General features: G+C 38.1%; 2 protein-coding genes across 4 annotated transcripts in view; one reads left to right on the forward strand and one right to left on the reverse strand.

Annotated features, from left to right (window-relative positions):
- Positions 1–24,997, reverse strand: part of NEMP2 (nuclear envelope integral membrane protein 2) — a 186,830-nt gene extending 161,833 nt beyond the window's left edge. Inside the window, exon 1 of the mRNA XM_077154490.1 lies at positions 24,717–24,997. The gene's annotated coding sequence lies outside the window, so the exon portion shown is untranslated. The remainder of the gene's footprint in view (positions 1–24,716) is intronic.
- The window catches only part of NAB1 (NGFI-A binding protein 1), a 54,686-nt gene continuing 53,025 nt past the window's right edge, over positions 24,459–26,119 (forward strand). For 2 of the 3 annotated variants that reach the window (XM_077154484.1, XM_077154482.1), the window contains exon 1: positions 24,460–24,708. The gene's annotated coding sequence lies outside the window, so the exon portion shown is untranslated. Of the gene's footprint in view, positions 24,709–26,119 lie in introns of all 3 variants that reach the window. The other variant, XM_077154485.1, reaches the window with a different exon arrangement.

Genomic DNA, 26,119 nt, shown 5'->3' on the forward strand with positions numbered 1-26,119 from the left:
ATTAATATCTAGTGTCCTTTGTCTCTTATGATGGCTTTGCATTTAAAGTTTATTTTGTCCAATAGTAGTAAAACTACCCCAGAAGTTTTTTGGTTACTATTTGCATGGAATATCTTTTTCCATCCTTTCACTTTCAGCCTATTTGTGTCTTTGGATCTAACATGAGTGTCTTGTAAACAACATGCAGTTGGAGCATGCTTTTTTATCCATTCTGCCAACATGTGTCTTTTAATTAGGGTGTTCAATGCATTCATATTCAGTGTTATTACTATAAAGGCAGTCCCTGCTTCAGTCATTTTGTCTTTTGATTTTTGTCATATCTTTTTTGTCTTCCCTTTCTTTTATTATAACACCTTTTCTGTATAATTGATCTTTTGAAGTATATCTGACTGGTCCCTTTCTCATTTCTGTTTCTGTATTTTTTAAAATACTTTGTTTGTGGTTACTCTACAACCTACATCTATAAACTATTAATCTGAAAAGATACCACCTTAGAGTAAATAGCATACATGTTCTCTACTCCCATGTTCCACTGTTTCTCCTCTATATGTGTTTTTGTCCCACTTTAAGTTTTTATGTCCATTAAATAATATGCCTTTTTCTTCCTCAAATGTATTCTGACTCCTATAGGAACTAAAAAGCAGAGTTGCAAATTGAGGATACAGAACTCTTTGGTTTTGCATTTATCCTTTTACTTACCCCTACTGATAATCTTCATTTCTTTACACTACTCCAAGACACTCTCTCCTGTCTTTTCCTGTCAACCTGCAGAACTCCCTTTATTCATTTTTATAGGGCAGGTCTCTTTATCTTTGAACATTTAAAATCTACCTCATTTTTGAAGCATAGTTTAGCTGGATAAAGACTTTTTGGCTGGCAGTTTTTTTTTCTTTCAGTACCTTAAATAAATCATAGCACTGCCTTCTCACCTCCATGGTTTCTGATAATAAATCAACAATATATCTTATTGTGGTTCCCTTGCATGTGACAATTTGTCTTTGTCTTACTACTTTCAGGATTCTCTCTTTAACTTTGGCAGTTGACATTCGAATTTATATGTGTTTCAGAATAGGTCTATTAGGATTTATTCTGTTTGAAATACACTGCACTTATTAGACATGTATGTGTATGTCTTTCATAAGAGTTGGGATTTTTTTGGCCATTATTCCTCAAATAATTTTTCTGCCAGTCAAATAATTTTTCTGCCAGTTTTTCTTTCTCTTCTGCTTCTGAGACACCTAGGATGTGTATGTTTGTGTGTTTCATGCTGTCATTCAAATACCCGAGATTCCACTTATTTATTTTCATTCTTTTGTCTATCTGTTGTTTTGACTGTATGATTTTGATTGTCCTCTCTTCTAGTACGCTGATTCTTTCTTCTGCCTCTTCCAACCTTCTCCTGTATGACTTCAGTGTATTTTAAATCTCTAATATTGTGCCATTCATTCTCATCATTTCTGTTATGTTTCTTTTTATATTTTCAAATTCTTCTTTATGCTCACACATTGTCTTTTTCTTTCCTTTTTTTTTTTTTTTTTTGGCATCACACATTGCCTTTTTACTATCCATTAGCCCCTAATCTATATATTTTCTTTCATCTTCTTGGCTTGATTCAGATTTGTTTGAACTTCTTTGATTAGGTGTTCCAAATTCTGTGTCTCCTCTGAAGTTTTCATTTGTTCCCTTCTAAGAAACAGGAAGATATGACTCAGTCAAGGGAACAAATCATATCTTCCTGTTCTTAGTATGGCTTTTAATTTTTTGCCGCTGTCTATCATCTGATTATCTTGATGAGTTAACTCTGAAGGCCAGTTTGTCCCTCTTGTCTAGGGTTTTAATATTAATTGGTTTGTGTTAAGACTCTTCTTTGATGGTTGGTGCAACTAATTGCAGATTTTTAGAGTAGCCTGTGTTTCTTCAGATTTTCTCAGCTTTTCTTCATCTGATTCTTACCCTGGATATGTGGTATACTTTTAACATTTTACTTTTTGTGCCATTGTTTCATCTAGGAGAATGCTTCTTTTCCTCCATTCCTTTTCTGGGGATCTTGATCTGTTCTGTTTGTTTAATATGCAGAATTTTCTCCCCAGCCCCTATGATTTGTTTAAATTATCCCCCTCACTCAGTGCCCCCTTTTCTTCACATTTTTCAGTTACTCTCCTGTCTTATAGCAGTTCAGTCTATCCCCCTCTCTTTCTTTCCCCTGTGATGCTTTGCTGCCTCATTTCTTCTCTGCTAGGGTGTCCTGCCCCATGGAGCCAGATGGGGCCATTCCAGAAAAGATAGGTCACTGCAGCAAAATGCATTTTGTGTCTAGATGGTCCAGTCAACAGAAGCTCCTTTTGTAAGCACACCTCTTGTCAACAGTTCTGCCGGCAATCTCTTTTCTTCCTCTGGGGACCCTTTGTATGCAGCATGACTTTGTCACTTATGTTCCATCTGGTTCTCTGTGGACTTGGGTCCCTGTGCCTGGATATCTATGCGATTCCATCAAGCTGCTGTGAGTGGCTCTGTTATCTGTGTCTATGGCGGGAGAGACCCGGGCTTCTCTGCTTCTGCATGACTCCCAAGTTGTGCTGGACCTATTAAGCGGGAAGAGTATGAACTGGCAGGTCTCGAGATGGAAATTTCCTACCTGCTCTTGTAGTTTATTCTTCTTTTGATTCGATTCAGTGTTTACAGAGTCCTTTTCCAGTCTCTATTGCTCTCTAAAGTTCTAAGCAAGTGGGTTTGTCCTTTAGCTGATTCTGAGGAAGATTTTCCCAGGAGATATCATACATTGCCATGTTGATGACATTCCAGACCAACTTGACACAGGAAACTGGTCAAGTTGCTGCTCCCTGAACTCCATGCTTATTTCTCTGACTATGGTATTTTCTGAAATCTTTCCTCACAATCTTTGCCAACTGAAATCTATATCTTCCAAGAACCAGATCAAAGGTTACCTCCCTCTTTAAGGCACTTCGGTCTCATTATGTGGTAGAAGCTCTATCTACCCTGATATCCCCAATTTATACCTTTCTTAAGACACTTACATTATACCCTTGTATTGTACTCATTTTTTACACGTCTCAATTCTCAGACTGAATTGCAAGCTACTTGAGAGTAAGAATAATCTTACTCAGTTTTTCACCCTCTATGTCAACTGGTATAATGCCTTCCCTTGCAAATGATATGTCCTCAGCAAATATATATTGAGAAAAGATTGATGCATCAGCAACAGAAAGATGAAATACAAATTTTGTTAACCCAGTCAAATTTTTATCTTTATTAAAATCAAAATAAGAATCAAGCATTTATTACATACAAGAAACCAAGTATTTACTCTTTCAAACTTTTCTTAATTTTGAAAATGTTCAGATGTACAAACATTGTAAAGAATTATGTAAGGAACACCCATACACCCACCATCCACAATAAGAAAGAAAATATTACCAATATAATTACAGCCCTGTGAACCCAACTGCAAACACATCCCTTTCCTTCTCCACCATAGTTAGCCAAATCCTAAACTTCGGTATTTTAGTTTGTAAAGCTGCCAGAATGCAATACATCAGAGAATGGCTTTTTAAAGGGGAATTTATTAAAGTAGCAAGTTTACAGTTCTAAGGCTGTGAAAATATCCAAATTAAAGCACCAACAAGAGGTTCCCTTTACTCAAGAAAGGCTGGTCCCATCCAGAACACCTCTGTCAGCTGGAAAGGCCTATGGCTGGGGTCTGCTCGGGTCTTTGGCTTTAGACACCTCTCTCAGCAGGGAAGGTACATGGTGATGTCTGTCAGCTTTCTCTACTGGCTTCTTCAATGGCTTCCCTGGGGGGCATTTTCTTTCATCTCCAAAGGTCTCTGGCTGTGGGAGCTCTGCCAGTACTATAGCTTTTTCCAAAATGGCTCCCTCAAATAAGTAACACCTTCTTGAATGGATGGAGACACATCTCCATGGAAACTACTTAATCAAAAGTTACCACCCTACAACTGGGTGGGTCACATCTCCATGGAAACAATAAAAAAAAATACCACACAGCAACACTGAATGAGGATTAAAGAACATGGCTTTTGGGGTATGCAACAGTTTCAAACTGGCACTTTGGGTTTTAACCATTCTCAAGCATTTATTTCTATTCTAGACATGTTACAAATGTATTTGTAATGTGCATTTGCTGAATGAATTAAGAATATTCAACTCTGCTATAGAAAGTAAGAAAAGTAAAGAGAGAAAAATGAAATACAAAATGGAAGCAAGTAGCTTATGAGAGAGATAATATCGTAAAAATATGTTAAATAAGAAGTAGGAAGTTAGCAACCCATGAAGCATTAGACATTTGTCTAATAACATAATCAAAAAGGGATGGAAAGAGGAAGAGACATCTAATAGCCATGATACACTGAATATAGATGAAGCTCTTAATCATTTAATATTCATGACACACTGAAGATACATGAAACACATAAGGCATTCACTATCCACAAGGTCTTAACTTGGTTATCCATTGACTTCTCATATCCTCTGAATAACAGAAAAAAGAATGAAATGTGACCCCTGCCATACAGCATACAATAAATTAAAAAGATAAATAAAAAATAAAAATATACAACTAATTTAAAAATATATAAAATTTTAAAAATTAAAAAAAATAAAAATTAAAAAATCTTATGGCATTTTCCCAGTATTTCAATTATGCTGGAAAAGTCTGTGCAACTTTTGCATCAGATTTTTGGACTTTCTCATTTTCTGTTTAAAGTCAAGTAAAATTACCTTTACCTCTTTCCAACACTGCAAAAAAATGGAAATAAAATCCACAGCTGTTTATCAAGCTAATTGGTGAGCTGTAGCTACCAGAGCAAGTGTGTGTTTTGACTCCAGGCACCTTCTGCATTTTGGGCTACTTTGCTCAAATTTCAACTCTGGTCCTGGCAAGCAATATACCCTCAGCAAAGAAGGCTGTTGTGGAAGAGAGACACACAGGACCCCAGATTCAATTAGTGTGGTCCTTTTATCCTGCTTACATCATATCTTAAATGTGTTAATTTTGTCCCATCTTTCACCTTTGTTCTTGCTCTGTGTTTCAAATTGATTTAATATATCATGTGATTTAAGCAAATTTTTTGGGTCTGTGAACCTCTCTGTTTTGTAAACTCTTGGATAGCTTGCCTGGCCTTGTATTTAGAGGTTAACATTGCAGCAAGGTAATTTCCCACACCACAGTATTTATCTCTATATGATACTTAGTAATTACAAGTGTATAACCTGGATATACACATTCATTTACAATTTTTTTTTATTCAACATCATATTTGTGGGATTAGTTCATGGGAGATATGCAGCATTTTCATTTTTCATATTTCATTCATTTTCACAGCCAAATTCATTGCATGGATATATTGCAATTTATTAATGAATTCTCCTCTTGATCTAACGTAGATTGTTTCCCATTTTTTACTATTGCAATCAATGCTGCTGTGAATATTCTTGTACATATTTCCTTGTGCACATGTGAGAAAATTTCTTTGAGAATATCAGGAGTGCAATTTCTGGATCAAAGAGTATGCCCACATTTAACTTGACTAAATATTGACAAATTGTTCTCCAAATACTTGCACCAATTTATTCTCTCATCAGAAGTTTGTGAGTTCCTATGTTCTAAATCATAGACAACACTTTGCATTGTCAGACTTTAAATTTTTTGCTGATCTGATGAATGGATGCACTCTGCACCCAAAGAAGCAATGATTGTGGCAACTTAAAAATCTTATGGTGACCATGCATGTCCCCAAAACAAAGCAAACAAGCAAACAAACAAACAAAAATTCAATAAATGGTGCTGCAATAACAGGATACTCACATGGAAAAAGAATGAACTATGACCCCTGCCATACAGCATACAACAAATTTTAAAAAAAGATAAATAAAAAATAAAAATATAAAATAATTTAAAAATATATAAAAATATTTTAAAAATTAAAAAAAAATAAAAATAAAAAAGCTTATGGCATCTTCCCAGTATTTCAATTATGCAGGAAAAGTCTGTGCAACTTTTGTGTCAGATTTTTGGACTTTCTCATTTTCTGTTTAAAGCCAAGTAAAGTTACCTTTACCTCTTTCCAACACTGCAAGCACCAAAGGAAAAACAACTTCACAATGAAATTTCTCATATTTTTCCACAGGGATTAGGATTTGGAGGAATACCACATTGGGATGCTTCATGCTACAAGTACAGTGACTACAAAAAATATATTTATCTGATTACAAAGGGACGCAAGTGAAAGAATTTAGCTGCATCTATGCAAATCAGTCATCATTAAGCATATGTCATATTGATGGGAGGTTTGTAGCAGAACAAATATTACTCATAGGCTGAGAACATATTCATTTAAAAAATTCTAGAAAGACATTTCCTGTCCCAGAATGTCTACCTCAGGCACCTATTCCATGCCTTAAATTCTACTATTAGAAAACTAATATACTGGAGTCAAATTTTTTCATATTCATATAACCAAAAGAAAATACATCTCAAAAAAATATTTAGTACTTATAAATATAAGTATAAATATAATATAAATATAACCTTATTTGTCACATATTTTTCAACAGCACAAAAGGATTGAGACAGAGGGTCTGCAAATGCTAATAAGGTATAAGACAGAAGGCATCATCAACTTCTTCCTTTCCCTTAGCCTGCACATTCGGATGGGCAAGTCTGTATTTTTCACATCTTGCTTAAACCCTTTGGGTGTTTCCCCTTTATTGGAGAGGTCCTTTCTGGCATCATCTGAGCTAAGGTTTTTAAAATGCAGATTCTTGAGGCCCAGCTCAGACCTGCTCAATCAGAATATCTTATGGTGAGGCCCAAAAGCCTGCTTTTGAAAAAATTACTCAGCTTGATTTTTTTAAACTTTTTTTTTTTTTTTACAATTGTGAAGTATAACAATCAAGACAAATATAGAGAAAGACTTCTGGATGTAATCCTTCCACCAAAACAACTATTAAATAGGCAGGAACTGTTTAAAATAACTATTTGGAAACTCCTGAGGCCAGAAGAACACTGTATAGCATCCAGGAAAGAACAGGAGGAAGAGGCAGATGAATCTACGATAAAGGACAGTAAAATTGCTCTCTGTATGGCAGCTGCCAGTTCCCATTCCCTACTCTTCTGGCAGGCTGCCTTGGGGTCCTGTCCCTAGCTAACTTACTGGTGACAGAAAGGGATATAAATATCCTCTTCCCCAAGGACAGGAGTGGGCACAGCCAATCACTGATCACAGCTTTTGATAAGTGAATTGGGATTGCTGGAGACCTCATTCTGAGGGCAGTTATTACTTCAACCCACCACGGACAACAGAAGTGGCAGTCATTGTTTCAACCCTAACATGGACAAATGCAGTTGCAGCCACTGTTCCAACACTTCTTAAACAGGGGAGGAGGTGGTAGAAATTTAAGATACAGCAATTCCTCAGGGCTGTAGGGGACAGTTAGCTGAAGGGCTCTATTGGGGAGCTTAACTTTTTGGAACCTTCAGAGAACCTTTTGGTGCCCTTCCTGATCCCGTCCCAGGGCACTCTGGGGCTAGTTTGGGGTCCCTGGCCCTGTTTTGATGGGGAATACTGACTTAGGAAAGACCTCTCTGGGGTGAACCTCCTCCCAGAATTTGCCCTCTAGGCAAAAACAGCTAGAGACAATGAAAGAAGTATAAAAAACACTCAGGTGGTGATCAGTCTGGAACAAAGGTTTGCCAGCTTCAAACACCTAAGAGAGACAGAGATCTGTCTCCTGGCAAACAGAGGGGGACAACCAAACTCCTGTAAACAGTGGAACTCCAAAAACTAAGAAGCAAAAGCCCAGGATGAGACAGAGGTCCAGTAGGATGGGGAAAATTCACCTTGGGCAGACCTTCCTGATACTAGTGCTGCAGCTCAAGAAAAATCTCTCTTATCACCATCTGGTTACAAACTCAAGAAACATACATCTCACGGAATAAATCCCAGCATTAACATTTTAAAAGATTAAAACATACAGTGTGCCATGACAGAGTACAAGATAAAGAAACAGGAAATGATGGCCCATCCAAAAGAAGAGGGAAAAAATATGGAAAACATAAACAATGAAGACGAGAATGTGGACAGGCCGAAGAAAGACTTTTAAAAAATGATCTTAAAAATGCTCAAGGAGATGGGTGGGCTACAGTGGCTCAGCAGGCAGAGTACGCGCCTGCAATGCCAGAGAACTGGATTCGATTCCCGGTGCCTGCCCGTGCAAAAAAAAAAAAAGTACAAAAAATGCTCAAGGAGATGAAGGAAAATACAAAGAAAGAATTAAATGATATCAGAAAAACAATGAATGAACAACATGAGACTCTAAGATGGAGAAATTTTGAAAGTAACCAGACAGAACTAGTAGAGTTAAAGACCACAGCAAATGAAATGAAAAATGCCCAAGAAGGTTTCCAAGGGCAGGTTGGAGCTAGCAGAAGAAAGCATCTCTTGAAGTCAAAACACCTGAAATGAATCAGGCTGTGGAGCAGGGGAAAAAGAGAAACATTAAAAGTGAAGACAGTCTAAGACAGCTATGGGATACCCTCAAATGCACCAATATATAGATTATGGGAATCTCAGAAGGAAAAATAAAAAAGAAAAGGGGGCAGAAGAACTTCCCAAACTTGGCAAAAGACATGAATGTGCACATCCAAAAGCTCAGAGAAGATGTAACAGGATAAACATGAAGAAAAACACACCCTGCCATAGACTGATTACACTACTGAATGGCCGGACAAAGACAGGGGTTCTGAAAGCTGCAAGAGAAGCACAATGTGTTATGTACAAAGGAGTTCCAATCAGATTAAATGCCAATTTCTCATCAGAAATCATGGAAGTAAGAAGGCAGTGGGTTGAAATTCTTACAGTGCTGAAGGAAAACAACTAGCAGCCAAGAATTTTATATCCATGAGACTCTCTTTCAAAACTGAGGAGAGATGAAGCCATTCTCAGATAAACAAAAGCTGAGGGTGTTCCTCACCACTAGATCCACTCTACAGGCAACGCTAAAGCAAGATCTTTAGACTGAAAGGAAGGGACACTAGACAGTGGTGCAAGGAAATAAAGACTCCAGCAAAGGCAACCATTTGGGTAATTATAAATACCAGTATTACTGCATTCTATTGTTTGGTATATAACTTCATTTCTTACTTCCTACAGGTGCTAAAATGCAAATGAATGAAAATTAATGATAAATCTTTGTTTTTGGATGTCCAATGTATGAAAATATAAGTGGCAACAGTACAAAAAATGGTAGGGAGACAGAGGGGTATAGGAAAACTATATGTACATGCCATCGCAGTTAAGTTGGTATCAAACCAAATATGATTGTAATATATTTAGGATGTCAAATTTTAACCCCATGGTAACCACAAGGAAAAGAGATGAAAAATATGTCCAGACAGAAATGAGAAGTTACTCAATATGGTACAGCACTAAAAAGCAAATAAATATAACAATAGGTATTAACAGAACTGAAGGACAAAAAGGTTGTAAGACTTACAAAGGCAAAATAGCAAAATGGTAGAAGAAGTACTGTATTGCCAGTAGTAATTTTAAATGCAAATGATTTAAACTCCCCAATCAAAAGGCAGAGATTGGGAGAATGAGTAAGAAAGCATGACATAACTATATGCTATCTGCAAGAGACTCACCTTAAATTCAAAGATATAAGTAATTTGAGGATGAAAGGATGGAAAAAAATGTATCATGTACATAATAACCAAAAGAGAGCTGAAGTGGCTTTATTAATATCTGATAAAATAGACTGTAAGTCAAAACAGTTACAAAGGACAAAGATTGTCCTTATATACTGTTAAAGTATATCAGGAAGATGTAACAATTATAAGTATACATGTATCTAACAGCAGAGCCCCAAAATATATGAAGCAAACATCGACAGATCTGAAGGGAGAAATGGACTGTTCTATATTAATAGTAAGAGACTTTAACAAATCACTCTCCATAATGGATAAAACATCTAGTTAGAAGATCAATAAGGAAGTACTGAACTTGAATGATACACTAAACAATCTAGACCTAACAGACACATATAAAATACTGTACTAATGCAAAGAGAATACACATACTTCTCAAGTGCACATGGGTCATTCTCCAGGATACACCATATGTTGGGTCACAAAACAAGACTTAATAAATTAAAAAATATTGAAATCATAAATGTATATTTTCCAAACATGACAGAAGGAAGCTAGAAATCAGTAACAGAGGGAGAAACAGAAAATTCACTAATAGGTAGAAATTAAACAACATACTCTTAAACAACCAATGGGTTAAAGAGGAAATCAGAGGTGAAATTAGGAAATATTTGAGGTGAATGAACATGAAACTACCACATACCAAAAAGTTACAGGATGGAGAGAAGGCAGTGCTGAGAGAGAAATGCATAGCTCTAAATGCTTACTTTAAAAAAGAAAAAAAACCTCAAATCAGAGTCCTAGCCTCAAAACTGGAAGAACTAGAAAAAGAAGAGCAAACTAAACCCAAAGTGAGCAGAAGGAAGGAAATAATAAAGATTAGAGCTGAGATAAATGAAATAGAAAAAATACAAAAATAGAGATAATCAACAAAACCAAAAGTTGGTTCTTTGAAAAGATCAATAAAATTGACAAACCTTTAGCTAGGCTGACAAAGAGAGAAGATACAAATAACGAAAATCAGAAAAGAAAACAGGGACATTGTTAACGACCCTGTTGAAATAAAAACGACTATAAGAGGATATTATGAACAACTGTATGACAATAAATTTAGATTACTTAGATGAAATGGGCAAATTCTTAGAAACACACCAACTACTCACACTGACTCAAGAAGCAATAGAAGAGCTCAACAAACCAATCACCAGTAAAGAGACTGTATCAGTAATCAAAAACTTCTGAATAAATAGAGACCCAGGACCAGATGGCTTCATAGAGGAGTTATACCAAACATTGCAACTCCAATTCTGCTCAAAATTCTTTTAAAATATTGAAGAAGAGGAAAAAGTCACAAACTAATCCTATGAAACCAACATCACCCTTATACCAAAGCCGGATAAAGACACAATAAAACTATTGTTGCATATAGATTAAAAAATCCTCAAAACAAAATACTAGCAAATCAAATCTAACAGTATATTAAAAGAATTATACACCATGATCAAGTGGAATTTATCCTTGGTATGCAAGGTTGGTTCCACATAAGAAAATTAGTTAAAGTAATACACAACATTAACACAATGAGGGAAAAAAACGCATGATTATCTCAATTAAGGAAGAAAAGACATTTGGCAAAATAAACCACCTTTCTTGATAAAAACTCTTAGAACACTAGGAACAGAAAGAAACTTCCTCAGTATGATTAAGGGTATACATGAAAGGCCCACAGCTAACGTCCTACTTAATGGTGAAAGACTAAAAGCTTTCCCTCTGACATCAGGAACAAAACAAGGATGCCCACTGTTACCACTGTGATTCAACATTGTACTGGAAGTTCTTGCCAGAGCAATTAGGTAAGAAAAAGAAATAAAAGGCATCCAAATTGGAAAAGAAGAAGTAAAACTTTCCCTATTTGCAGAACAGAAAACCCTGAAAGATCCACAACGAAGCTCCTAGCAATTATTTGTTCCTAATAAATGAATTCAGCAATGTGGCAGGGTACAAGATAAACAAAAATAAGTAGTGTTTCTATAAGCAAACAATGAACAATTGGAAGAGAAATCAAGAAAAAAATACCATTTTCAATAGCAACTAAATATAAAGGACTTGTACACAGAAAACTAAAAATTGCTAACAGAAATTAAAGAAGACCTGAATAAATGGAAGCATATTCTGCGTGCATGGATTGGAAGACTAAATATTGCTATGATGTCAATACTACTCTAAGAAATTTATAGATTCAATGCAATCCCAATAAAAATTCCAAAACCATCTTTGCAGAGATGGAAAAGGTAATTATCAAATTTATATGGAAGGGTAAGTAGACCCGAATAGCTAACGCCATCTTGAAAATGAAGAATAAAGCTGGAGGACTCACACCTCCCAATCTTAAAAATTACAAAGCCACAGTAATCAAAACAGCATGGTACTGGAATAAGGGCACATATATAGACCCATGGAATAGAATTAAGAGTTCAGAAGTCAACCAGCACATTTATAGCCAACTGATTTTTGACAAGGTGGCAAAGACCACTCAATTGGGAGAGAATAGTCTCTTCAACAAATGGTACTGGGAAAACTGGATCTCCATCTGGAAAAAAAGAAGCAGGACCTCTACCTCACATTATATAGAAAAATCAGCTGAAAATGGATCAAAATCCTTAAAATAAGAGCTAGAACTATCAAATTCCTAGAAAAATCTATAAGGAAGCTTATTCAAGACTTTGTGTAAAGCAATGGTTTCTTAGACTTTACACCCAAAGCATAAGCAATGAAAGGAAAAATAGACACATGGGACCTCATCAAAACTGAAAAATTTTATTCCTCAAAGGACTTTATCATGAAAGTAAAACAACAACCTACACAATGGGAGAAAATATTTGGAAACCACTTATCTTATAAAGGATTAATATCCAGAATATATAAAGAAATTCTTAACTTAAAAACAAAAAGACAAGCAACCCCATTAAAAGGGGGGCAAAAGACTTGAACAGACATCTCTCTAAAGAAGATATACAAATGGCCACAAAACATATGAGAAGATGCTCAACATCATTAGCCATCAGGGAAATGCAAATCAAAACCACAATGTGATGCCATTTCACACCCAACAGAATGGCTGCTATTTAAAAAAATGGAAAAGTACAAGTGTTGGAGAGGATTCAGAGAAATAAGAACACTCATTCCTTGCTGTTGTCAATGTAAAATGGTTCAGCTGCTGAGAGGGACAGTTTGGCAGTTCCTCAGAAAGCTAAGGATAGAACTACCATATTACTCAGCAATCCCAATAATAGGTATTACCCCCAAAAAATTGAAAGCAGAAACTCAAACAGGTATCTGCATACCAATGTTCATAGCAGCATTATTCACAATTGCCAAAAAATGTAAGGAATCCTAGTGTCTATCAACTGACGAATAGATAAACAAAATGTGGTATATACATACAATGGAATATTATTCCACCACAGAAAGGAATAAAGTTCTAATACATGTGACAACGTGGATGAACCTTGAACATCATATTAAGTGAAATAAGTCAGACACAAAAAGACAAATATTTAATGATATCACTGATATGAAACAATTAGAATAAGTAAACTCAGAGGCAGAATCTAGAATATAGGTTACCAGATGACATGGTGGGGACAGGAAATGGAAAGTTAAGGCTTAAAAATGTACAGTGTTTCTATTTGGAATGACTGAAATGTTTTGGTAAATGATGGTGGTGTTGGCAGCACAGCTTTGTGAGTGCAATTAACAGTACTGAAATATATGTGTATATATATTTACATAAATAGGATTAAAAGGGGGGAAATGTTAGGTTATATATGGTACAGAATACATTTTTTTAAGTGCATGGAACTACACTACACAAACAGTGAGCCCTAAGTTAAACCCTGGACTTCAATTAATAGCACAGTTATAAAAATGTAGTATCTGCGGGCCACGGTGGCTCAGCAGACAAGAATGCTTGCCTGCCATACCAGAGGACCCGGGTTCGATTCCCAGTGCCTGCCCATGTAAAAAAAAAAAAAATGTAGTATCATCAATTTTAACAAATGTTCCAAATCAGTGCAAGGTGTTGGTGGTGGGGTGGTATATGGGAATCCAGTATTTTATATATGAGTGTCCTATGAACCCAGAACATCTCTAATAAAGAAAAATTGAAAAGAAAATCAGAACATGATAAAAGAGATACAAGTGCAACCACAATGTTTCAAAAGTAAAAAGTCAAATAGTGATGGGAAGTAGGGAGAAGAGGAGGAATGAGTTGTGGAGCTGAAAAAAAAGCATAGAAAAATTTTTTAAATATGCATCCCTGGCTGTTATTTCTAGTCACATGACACTTCCCTAAAATGGCTGAAGGCGAAAAAAAAAGTACGGAAAACATAAATATGCAGTTCAATAAATCACCAAGTGAACCTTGCCAGCACTTCAGAAGCCTCCGTTGTGCCCTTCCAACCCCCTTTCTCTTCCTTGAGTGTAACTACTATCCTCTTGTCTAAAACTCCAGCGATGCACTCTCTTGAAGAGAAAAACTACAACTACAGGGTAAAACCTATACTCTTTAGCATGTCATATGAGGCACCTGCATTAGTTGGTTTCTGCAAGCTCAGCCTCTGCCTCTGCCCTCTTCACATCTCATTCTCAAGTCATTTGGAACTGTTTATGGTTCCTTTTACAATTATTTCCCCAATTCACTGCTCATGTCTCATGCATTTCACTGCCTCTGTGCGTCTATAGTTGTCAGCAAGTGCTCCCTATGAACTGAGCCTTACTATTAGATTCACCTTTCAAGATCTGTCCCATTGTCACTTTTATTTTAATGCCTTATGCCTTTCATCCCTCTGCCCCATACAAGGCAGAATGTTCATGCTTTCTCTTGTATGGCTAAGAACATCTTACACTATAGCAACTACTTGTTCACATGTCTATTCTCCTCTGTAGACCAGGAATTAGGGCATAGATTTCTTTTAACTCTCTTGAGCATATGGGCCTGTGTGTGTCCTCCAGTAGGTGCCTACCTGGTGAACAAATGAATAGTCTCCAGGTGTAAACATCTTAGGAAAATAGCATACTGCAGCATTAACACCTCTGGGTATATTTGGATCAGATCATGCTCTTCCTTGTCAAGAAACAAACTCAGACATCAGGAGAACACTGCATTCCTGAGAAGGCAGTGAACATGAGTGCAGCAAGTAGGATAAAATACAAAGAGGGACGGGGTGGGGAAGAGGGAGGTAGGGAGCTGGGGTGATGTTGTCTAGAGCTCAGTGGGACTACTACAGAGGAAGGAACCATCAGAGTTCCAGGTAGCACCGGGGGTACCTACTTCACCCTGAGGCTCCTCTTCAGAGAGGACTCCTAGCTATCACACCTCTTGTGTTGTATGGGAAGTCCGGACTCTTTCAACTTCAACATCTTCCCCTGCCTCTAATTGTCCTCACACCGAACATCTGCTTCTCTGAGTGTCCATTCTTGCTCGAGAAATGCTTTTTTCTAAGTAGCCTGCCCATTCCTTGACTTTAGCACACAAGGAAGGTGGAGTGCTCAATTCTTTGTGACTTCTACCCATCCATAGTATGTGTGAGTAGGAGTAGAGGGCGACAGGGCGACACACAGACGGTCCTTGTGTAACTGCCCTGGTGCCCAGAGGATCTGATCATAAGCATCTGGGCAGTCTGCCACAGGAACCTCCACAGCAATATAAAGAGTCCTTACGAACCTCAACTGTGTGGTTCACTGAGAAGTTGGAAGAGCAGGAATGAGAAGTATGGCTCAAAATTTACTAAAGCCAAAAAAGATACTGTAAAACAAAATTAAAATCTATAAAAAAACAGTCAATATATTCAGAACCCTTCTATTTTGAGAGATTGGAAGAAAACCCTCGATGGTGGTTTGACCCCTGGGATGGGGTGTATGGGTGTGGTTTTGGGTTTGGAGATGAGCAAGACCATTACGGAGCCGGCACTCTTAGGATATGATTGCATTTGAAATGAAGGAAGAGCTAAGTCCTGCAAGTTGCAGTCTTGGATAGAGTGGGCTCCTCTGTCTTTCCCTAAGGAATCAAAGTGACCCGTGGGAGGATCTCAAGCAAGACTGATCCGCCAAGGCACCTGGTAGGACCATTTTCAAACAGGGGCAGCAAGAAACAAAGGCATGGATGTGGAAATCCAACAAACCTCAATTTTGACTGTATAACTCCTGGGTGTGCATGTCCTTGCAGTAGGGAGAATTTCAAGAGGAAGATATCAGACTTCTTACTGATACATACTTGAATGAATAAGCAGAAAAATAAATAAGATATTACTGTATTTAAAATATCAGATTAGAGCAGTTCAAGCTAGCTATATATACATATTTATATATGTGTATATATATGATACATGGTTGACATTCAAGACATAGTTATTCAGCGCTCAGTACATATTTATTGGGCAAATTTCTGATTTTTTAGCCCTCTTCTAACAGCTGGATGAATATAGTATGCTTTTTTTTTATTTCATAGTAAACTACTTTTGAAGCAGTAACTTTGTTAAAAAGTAAGATTTAAAATTTTTCTGATTTTTCAAAGTATTAAGTGTATACTGTTGAAATTTTCAAAAAATAAAAAAGTATATAGGATAAATTAAAATCATCTATATTACTATCAACTAGAGATAAATGCTGCCAACATTTGGTAAATTTTCTTCCATATTTATTTAGGTAGATTATAAATTACACTGTTCTGTTCTATTTTTATCCATAATCTTATACGCATTCCCAATATTATTAAACACTAATTGAATACATTCCATCATATAGATGCAAAGTAACTTTTTTTTTTCTTGGAACAGCATTTTCATTCAAAGCAGCTTATTTAAATGATGTTATTATTTTGGATGCTTTTTTCAATTTAATAAATAATATCATGACAAATATCTTCTTAAACGTTTGTAAACTTAGGATAATATCCTAGAAGTGAAACTGTTGGATCAAATCATATGAACATTTTGAAACTCTTGTTCCATATGCCAAACTGCCCTTCTAAAGGTTGTTCACCTTTACACAATTTTTATAAGAGCCCCTAACCTCACCAATAGTAGGATTTTTTGAAACATTTTTACTAAAGGAATATATATTATGGTTGGATTAAACCTCATTTTGACTGTATTAGAGATTGTGGTTACAGTAGGAAATGAAAACATGCAGCAATAATAAGAAAATGAAGAAATCAAGGTCCTAAATTTTTTTTTACTATCATATATTATTGTCAATCCAGGTAAGCTGATGAGTCATTAATGTCCCAGTAGGCAAAATGATACAATGCAAACTGTAAAGATGTACTTCTACAATTATATAGGAACAGAACTACATTTGACTTACTTTTAATTGTTTTAAATATCTTATTATACAATACCTGCATTGTACATTGTTCTTTCAAAGAATATACTACTAGAAGGCAATAAATTTTAAGTAATTTGTTGTGACAATTAGCCCAACTCATGAATATTAACTCAATTTCTTTGCAGCTTGTGCCGTGATAACTCAACCAAACCAGTAGGGTGAAAGCCGTTAGTGTGCTGGGGTGCTTTTTGAATTCATTCTGCTTTTCTTTCCCTTTCCACCACTACCTTTCCCAATCCAATTACAAGATAATATACCGACTCTCTTCAGTTGTGTTGATTTGTAGATGTGGTGTGCAAGTAAATGGCAGGTTGCCCACTGTTTCTCTGCCTTCGCCTCCTGCAGGTCTGCCTCAACCATTTCATTCACAGCGTCCCCTTGGGTCTCATATCAGAGCATGATTTTGTGTCCAGCATAGAGAATTTATGTAAGGATAGTCTCTTCTTTTTTCATCAGGGGAATCACATCCTTGCAAACTTGTTCTTTGGTTTTTCCTTCTTCCAGAATAGTTAGATCCACCTTAGTCAGCTTCTCATAAACGAAGATATCTCCTTTAATCATCTTAGTCTTTCCCCAGTTTCTTCCAATTCTTGCCCATTTACTTCAAGAAAGGTGCTCTTCCTTTACATGCTATCTTCTTATTTTCTTGCTCCTTTTACAAACTAGAGAAAGCCTCACATCTTGGCTGACAAGAGAAGTCCACACCTTTGTCAAGAAATGAACAAAATCTTCCATCCACCCATTTGCAGGGTGTTTAAAATGGATACTTCAGCTGATAGGTCCTTTGCCCGCAGAGTGTAGACCTAGAAAAAGGGGAAAAAAGCTCAAAGGAGCTGGGATAGTGAGTACATAATTGTCAAACTCAGCAAATTGGGTGAAGGGTGGCAAAACAAACATGGGATTACGAGGAACAAGAAAACCAAGAACCAAGTGAGCAAATGGAACATGGTCTGGATAAGTTCTAGAGACAGTGAGCAGAGCATTTTTGCTTATTTATTTTTAAAATCTACTCTTCATCCTCGGTTGTGTAGTTAGCCAAGAAGTATCAGTGGCTGGGAATATGCTAACCATAGCCTTGCAACCTGAAACAATATTACAGAAGAGCTAACTATACAAGTCCAGCACAGTGGGCATCAGAGCAAAAGAAAGGGTTGGGGAGAAAAGAGAAAGAGTAGCTGAGTGGTGACCACTGTTGCCAAAGGGAGAGGGCAGAGGAGGAAGAAAAACAAGGCTCTAATCCTTAAAAAATGTCCGGAAATTCTCTTTAAGAGTCTTTTCAAAAATTTCCATTTATATTCCTTTCTATCTCTAAAACAAACTTTAAAAATAAAACCAAAATTATCCTTCATTCAAGTGAATGTCTGGTTATATTTAGTGTCTAATATTATATAACTATTTTTCTGTTGTTTACCTTAGCAATGGAGAGTATAAATTTCCTTATCTGTAGAAGTCAATTGGATTAGATGACTTACATTTTTTCACTTGCATTTTATAAGCTTTAGTGGTCTATCCTGGGACTCTAACCATCTTTTTTTTTTCTTCCAACAGAGACTGCATTTCAAGCTCAAAGTAACCAACTTATGAACTACTGGAAACAAATCTAATTGTATGTTGGGGAATTTCTGCAAAGTATTTGAATATAGTTTCCTTCATTACAAAAGAGGTTAAACTAGAGGAACGTTATAATCTTTTATACCTTAAAGATCTTATGGTATCTTGTAATGAAATGCAATGCATGAAGATTTGCTTCTTTTTTTTAGAAGAGCAGGTATTTTTAAAATTATGGCTTTTGAATTGATCACTTATATATTCCCATTAACTTACCTTTAAGCATCTTTATAATCTCTATATATTTTTAAACATTCAAACCTTCATACTTTTAAAACCCCTACTTAATCCTGATTGAAGATTTGACTGCAATATACTTCCAAAATTTTAAATTCCACATTGCAAAATAAGAGAAATTTTAATTATATCATGGCAATGAGTACTGCACATGACTCAGTTAATTGTAGGGCCACCACCACACAGAGTGGAAGATTTGTTAAGTACAGAATTGTTCTGAGGCTACAACAGGAAAATGTGAGGATAGAACTATATTGTATCTTAGATCTTGTAGGTCATAAGCAGTAATGCTATTCTTTCTCTTCTCTTAGCACATTTTAAATCTAATATGCTTTTGTTTTAAATAACTGAAGCATTTTAAAGAGCTCTTTCTGAAGGTAATATATTAAGCTCTTTCAGGAAAATTTCACTCCACGTGAGAATCACTACCAAATTTTTAGTTTTTGTTTTTTTTTTAGTGTCAAGATGTGGAGGGAAATGTTTTTATCCAAAGGAATCCTTACTTTTGCAAATGCCGCAATATATAATTTAAATGAACTAATCATGGAAGTACTTATTAATAATAAATGTTTTAAAACCTATAACATATATTTAATGAGGTCAAGAGAAGTACAAGGCATAGTTCCTCTTCACAAGGGGCTTACAATGTATTTAGGAAGATGAAACATGAAGCAACTAAAGAAATTAAGATGAGTAAAGAACAAGGAGCCTTCTGCATAGCAAAACAGTTAAGTAAAATGGGAATTAGGGAACACAGAAACCACTGAGAGATGTGGCTGTTAAACATCTTCATCCTTCAGCTAGGATGTGGGGGTCACAGAGATCTTCACAGAGGATGCAGCTGGACCTTAATGGACAGGAGAAACACTTCGGCTGATGTTTCTGAAACCTGTGGCTTTCACTTGGCATCTTGGGGCTGCTTTTGAAATGGAGCAGACTTCTCGGCCTCACAGACTAGCTCTCCCATGTGACCTTGTACAGGTTATTTCAGTATGCCACATCTTGGCTTCCTCACAGGTGTACTACTATGATGACAATAATAGTGCACACCACATACCGCCGTTGCTATGTGTATTTTATAACTAGCATTTATTGAGTATGTAAATAAAGTACAGTGGCACCTAATGAGTTTTTTGTGCCACTAAAATATTATTTACTTAATAGTTTTCTTTTAAACGTTTGACTTTATTTTACTGATGAGACTATTTAAAATATCTTGATACCATCATTCTAAACGGACAAAGAATCTCACTTGTTTCAGTAGAAGAAAACCATAAAAATAAACACAAGGAAAACAATGCTATTAAATCCTAGCTATATACTGAGAACTGCCAAAGGCTCTGGGCTGAAGTCTCTTTGTAAAAAAACAGAATTCAGTCAGTGTTAGAGGGTTAGAGACATATTGCCACCAACTGAGATTTCCTCCTTCAGAAGTTTGAAAGAGATTGGACAAGAAATAATTTGCTCAGTATGAGATCTACTGCCATTTAATGACACTGTCCATTTTCCATTTGGAATCATCTCAGCATGCTTGCCATGCTTTGGGAGGGCCATTAGAAGATAAGGGGAAGGAGCAAACTATCATTTACTATTGAGAAGTCTTGTTTTTAAAGGCGTGCTATGTGCCATGATTGTACATTTTCCAGCGGTGCCCATTATGATCTATTTTCTATCAATTAACTCCCATCCAGAAGCAGAAAAAAAATATTCTTTATTTTTAATTTTTAAACTCAAGAGGGGAAATCTGGTTTTCTAATGACTATAAACCAGATTTGGTTGTGTACTGTGACACAATTCTGTGTACTCCACAGAATTGGTTAAAACTTGGAATAAAGCCTTCTCCAGAATCCATTATCATCAGGAAAAACAAAAAACGGAGTCAGCAACCTGGAAGAAGACTTTCAAATTTCTTAAAAAGTGTTTTCAAAATATAAAACTGTACAACTGATGTCCATCAAAGCCATCAGAGACAGCTCTGCGTCACCCTTATTTTTCTTATATAAGGAATTAATTAAGTGGTGTTCCTAAAAACACACACACAAGTTAAGAATGGATGAGAATTAGAATTTGGAGCTATTCCTCAGACCACTTTATAAATGGTGTTAAAATTCAGAATTTGATATACAGATTAACCCTTTGTAACTTATTAAAAAACAGACTTGTGCCTAAAAAGCAAAATTCAAATTATTTCAGTAAATTTTTAAATTACTTTGCAATTTACACAATGCTTTTAGCATTTCTTATTCTTAATATTAGATTGGAATTGCTACGTATTTCAGAAGTAGCCTCTGCTAATTTCATACTCTTCAATTAGAAAATTTAAGAGACTATTCCATGTCAGCCACTGTTTTCTCAGTGAACAGAACAAAAGAGATAAAAAAAAAATTCTACTCTCTTGGAAATGACATTCCAGAGTTCCTTTATATTTTTATTGAAATATAATGTGAAACATGATCTTTCCACTTTTAAGAAAATTATTTTTATTTTATTATGATTTGTGGTCAAAGCGTGTTATAGTCTCATTATCTTAGTTATTCCTTAGTAACATGCAGTCTGCATACCATATTCATCTTTTAGACTATATGAAATAAATAAATAATAAAAAGAAAAAGAAACACAAAATCCTTTGCCTGTTAGACTTTCTTTTGTTCTCCTTATTTTCATGCTTTGATTTTTTACAGAAAAGCACTTTGTTTCCTAAGCATCCCACTCCAAACCTGGCACATAACTTTTGCTCAAAAAAAATATACTGAATGATTTGCGCACATACGTATATTTACAGTAAAATCAAATGGTTGTGTGGATGATTTAATAAAGATTTACAGTGTAATTATTTGTTTGCCCACATTTCCTTTTTCTAACACTTGAGAATGCTTCCAAGTAAACTCTGAAACCCTGAAATTGTTTGATCTCTACCAGAGGGCCTTCATGGAATACCCATGCATCTTAATTGTTACCTTAGAGGATGAAATGTTGATCCCTTTGCTTTATCTTAACAAACTTCAGGGCTGGCAATTAGAGAAAAGTGTGTGTACGTTGGAGGAGGGGTAGGTGGTGTTTAGGGATGTCAGGGGTGATAAGAAGAGGCAATGTCCTAAATAAGAATCAGCGCTTCTAAACGTGAGTTGTCTCAGATAAACTTGGCAAACGCCTTGGTTCTCTTTCTGAGCAACCATACTGACCACGGTGCTGTCTTTTGGACATACAAAATCAGATGCCTAAAAGCTTGCAATTTTATCTTTCTTTCATTTTCCTGCCTCCCACCTCCCCAAGCATCATAGGGTACTGAAGACAAAGCAAAGTGGGCCAAAAATGCCAGTCTTAATTTGGGAAGACTTCACAATTTAAATGTGACCAGAAAACAAATAAGGAGAGATTTCTATATTTAACTGCAGAATTGACCAGTTATGAATTAGGAGAAAAAGTATCTGCCCTGACACATTTCCTTCTCAGCATCATGCTTAGTGCTGTCCAGACATAAACAAGCTCAAGAAAAGGATTTAATGCCATGTATTCCAACTCTGATATAATTCCACTGGACAGCTCAATAGTCCAGGTAAGACTACTCACTTCCTGACTCATGAATTATTGATTGCACATCTTCATGGAAAAAAGTCATTTTTCTCTTGTTGTTCAGAACCAACAATGCTGTAAAACTTCAGGACTCCAGAGAGGAATTAGAAGAGTAGAATTTTGCAGATATCATTGCCTGAAAATTCTTAACTTGTGCCTTTCCCATTCAGCCAAGAAATCGCCCAAGCAGACTTGACCTTACCCAAACATTGGACTATTAATCAATAGTCGAATTTTCTCTTTAGAAAATATGGGTCCACAGCTACAAAATCGTGAGAGAAAATTCCAGCAGTGATTTCTCAGTTGAAGAATGTGAGCAAGTAAGCATGTGTATTCATTTGAAATATAAACTCAACTACACCAGAGAGAACCTTTAACAAACACTGGAGAAAGAAGATTAACTTTACTGCATATATTCCATTGTGAAATTACTCATCCCTAAAACGTTTTTGGAAAAAAAAAAAGGTTCAGGACTTTAATAAGGTATTTTTCCCCCCAATGTTATCATCATCCCATCCATTGCTGCAAGATAAAGACGTGGTATGAAGAATTCCCCATCTCAAAGAATGTCTTGTATCCCCTTAGCAAAGTAGGCACACTCTGGGAGGCCAGCCAGGATGTGGGAATGGCCTTCTACGTAACTGAATTTTTATATGCATGTTAAAACGGGATTCTACCTGTAATCGCAATAGTTTTCTATTAACTAAAGCCTTCCATCCTTCAAGAACATAATGCTAAAAATCTGAAAATTCTTTCATTCCCCCATTTTTGCAAAGAAAGGAAAAACAGATTCTAAAACAGATTTCTAAATTTTTGGCAATAGTTTAAGTACATTTTTGGAGCTGTTGTAATACTTTCGATGAGAAAAGTTTATGCAAACCAAACTAAAAAAATTCTATAACGTGCCTTAGTAACTCTATTTGACACACCCCAACGCTGTACTAGTGCCATCTGATTTCTTCACCATGGAAATCGAAAATATTAACCTGTAAAATAACAAGCAGGTTTTCAAGAGCGTTGAGAAGGTTGGAATTAAGTTCCTCCGCAAGCGAGACAGTTGTCAAAACCGCGCTGCAGGTTTGTTGGTTCCCATACCACCCCCACCCCATCCCCCGCCTTCTCCACCCGCGCCAAGGCGCTGTGGGGCTGAGGAACCAAGTTGGGCGAGGGTGAGATTCTCCCAGAACCATCGGTTCTTCCAGCGCCGTGCACCTGCTGTCCCTCTTCCGTCAGGTCGAAGCCAACTTCCCGCCGGACAGTCCGGCCCGCAGGGGCGTACCTGACCCACCTGCCTCGCCCACCTCCGCGCAGAGCCTGCAAGACAGCCAGCGAGGCGGGGGCGAGCCCGGCGCCCAGATTAGTGGGCTGGGAACGCTCTCTATTTTAAGTCTGCCTCCCGGGGGATGTTGGATTTGGCGGGGTGTGTTCTTTGAAATACTATATTGAGAACCGCACACATTAAAAAAAATTTTTCATTGCAAACCTTCCCAGTTCGTTCTGCAGCTGGAGAGCAGGCCCAAGGCGGTTTCCCTCCCTCTCTTCGCCCCGGTTTCCCTTCTTCCCGCCCCCACCTCCCGCCTCGAGCGGGACTCGCAAGAGCCGCCCCCTCCCGGGCGCCCACTTGGTTCCTCCCAGCTGCCGTGCGAATGGGCCGCCCTCCAGATTCCGCGGAGGGGGCGGCGGGAAGAGGCCGAGTCCCGGCCCCGGCGGCCGCCGCCCCCGCCCCCGCCCAGCGGCGGCCCACGCCGGGATCTGCGTCATTCGGCCGCGCGTGGGCGGGAGCCGGAGCGGCGAATGTAGCAAGAGCGGAATCTCCCAATGTGACAGCGCGCGGGGGGTGGAGGCGGTGGAGGCGGCGGAGGCGGGCGGGGGAGGGGGAGGGTGCAGCGCGGTCGGGGAGGGTAGGGGAGGGAGAAAGGAGGGCGCAGCGGCGGAGGAGGCGCCGCCACCGCCGCCCGCGCGCCGGATCCCGGAGGAGCCGCCGCCGCCGCCACCGCGGCCGAGTGAGCGCCGTCGTGGCTGGCGGGCTGGCGGGAAGAAGCGGCGGCCCGGAGCTGGGGGGAGCAGAGAGCGCGCGCCTACCACCTTCCCTTCCCCCCTCGATGGAAGCGGGGGCGTCCTGGCCGCCGCCTGAGGATAGCCGGGGACCGTCACTTCGGAGTTGGGGCTGAGCAATCCGCGGGGGAGAGCGCGCGAAGACCGCTGCAGCCGCTGGTCGAGTACGTACCTAAGCGGACGTTCGCAGCTCCCTATCTGCCAAATGCGGGGCGCGTTCGCGCTTGTGCGGCCGCGGGCGAACTTAGGGCGGCGAAGTCGCTGGGCCCCGCGGGGACTTGGGGGCGGAGGTGGGTGTCCTGGGGAGCCGGCCCCGCAAGTCCGCCGCCTGAAGGAGAGTGCGGCTTCGGGCTCGTGAGGGCTATTCCCTGAGTAATTCGGTGCGGAGGGGCCGCGGGAAGGGGGAAGTGTGGCAGCGGCCCTGCCTTGTGCACGTCCTCCTAACGGGGCTGGGGTCCGCGCGCGGCGCCGGGAGGCGCGGTGGTGTGGTGTGGGGTATGATTTGCGTTGTGTGCGCGCGCCGGCCCCAGAGTTTTTGCAGCGACCTTCGCCAGGGGCAGTCTTTTGTTTGTTTGTTTACTTTATAAAAGTACTGCACTTACTGCCCTAATTTTCTTCCTGGATATCGTCCCCTTCCAAATGTAGTTTTCTTTGTAAAAGCGGGCGGAGAGTTTTGCTTGGAAGTCGCTTCCAGAAACTTGGCACCAAGGTAGGGAAGTGACTCTCATTGTGCTCGCTAAGGCCGAATGTGGAATTTGCAAACACATGTGGGAAGTACCAGCCTTGGATGCAGAGGCTTGTGACCTTATTCATGGAGAGACATTGAATGTGCCATCAGATATTTGTGTTCTGCAATCTCAGGGTTCACAAAGCTTAAGATCTCAAACATTTCTAGTAAGCCTAAATGTTGTAGGATCATGGGGAAAAGGCTAATTGAGTTGGTTTATTGATTCCACAGATCAAGTTTTGAAGCACTTAAATTTCACTCCCTGAGATTCAGGGAGCGTGGAAAATTTTTGGGTGGTTGTCAATTTAAATTTTCACCCCAAAGAGTCGATGTGGAGTAACCTGTCACTACCAATTGGTTTTCCAGTGACGTGTCTGCAAACTTAAGGAGTGCAAAGATCAGAAGCTGAGAGGCAAATTCTCAGATCTTGTTTAAAAATATTTTGTCAGTCTTAATAATATTAGATCTCATAGAAACAGGCACCGAATTTAAAATGCATTAGTCACATAGGAAATGCTTTACTGCTTTGTTAGAAAAGTGTGCAGTGAACTACCTGCTCAGATTTTCACTTTTTAGAATTTTTCCCTTGTACAACATACCCAATTATGACATTTCATCATTTATGTGTGGGTTTTAAGAAGAAAGATTGCAGGGAGGATGATAGGAAGGATTTGCTTCCTATCTTTTGGGTGGAGGCTGTTCTCTTCCTGAAGATTTAAAAGAGCTGCTTCTGATCTAATCTAAGTGCCAGTTAAAGTGGTTCTTACTTTCAAGAGTGTCTTTTTTCTTCCATATTTATATCACTAGAGACGTTTGATATTGCCCTTTCATTAGATTTTAAAAATATT

The sequence above is a fragment of the Tamandua tetradactyla genome, chromosome 3 (genome assembly GCF_023851605.1).
Source record: "Tamandua tetradactyla isolate mTamTet1 chromosome 3, mTamTet1.pri, whole genome shotgun sequence".
NCBI classification, from domain to species: domain Eukaryota; kingdom Metazoa; phylum Chordata; class Mammalia; order Pilosa; family Myrmecophagidae; genus Tamandua; species Tamandua tetradactyla.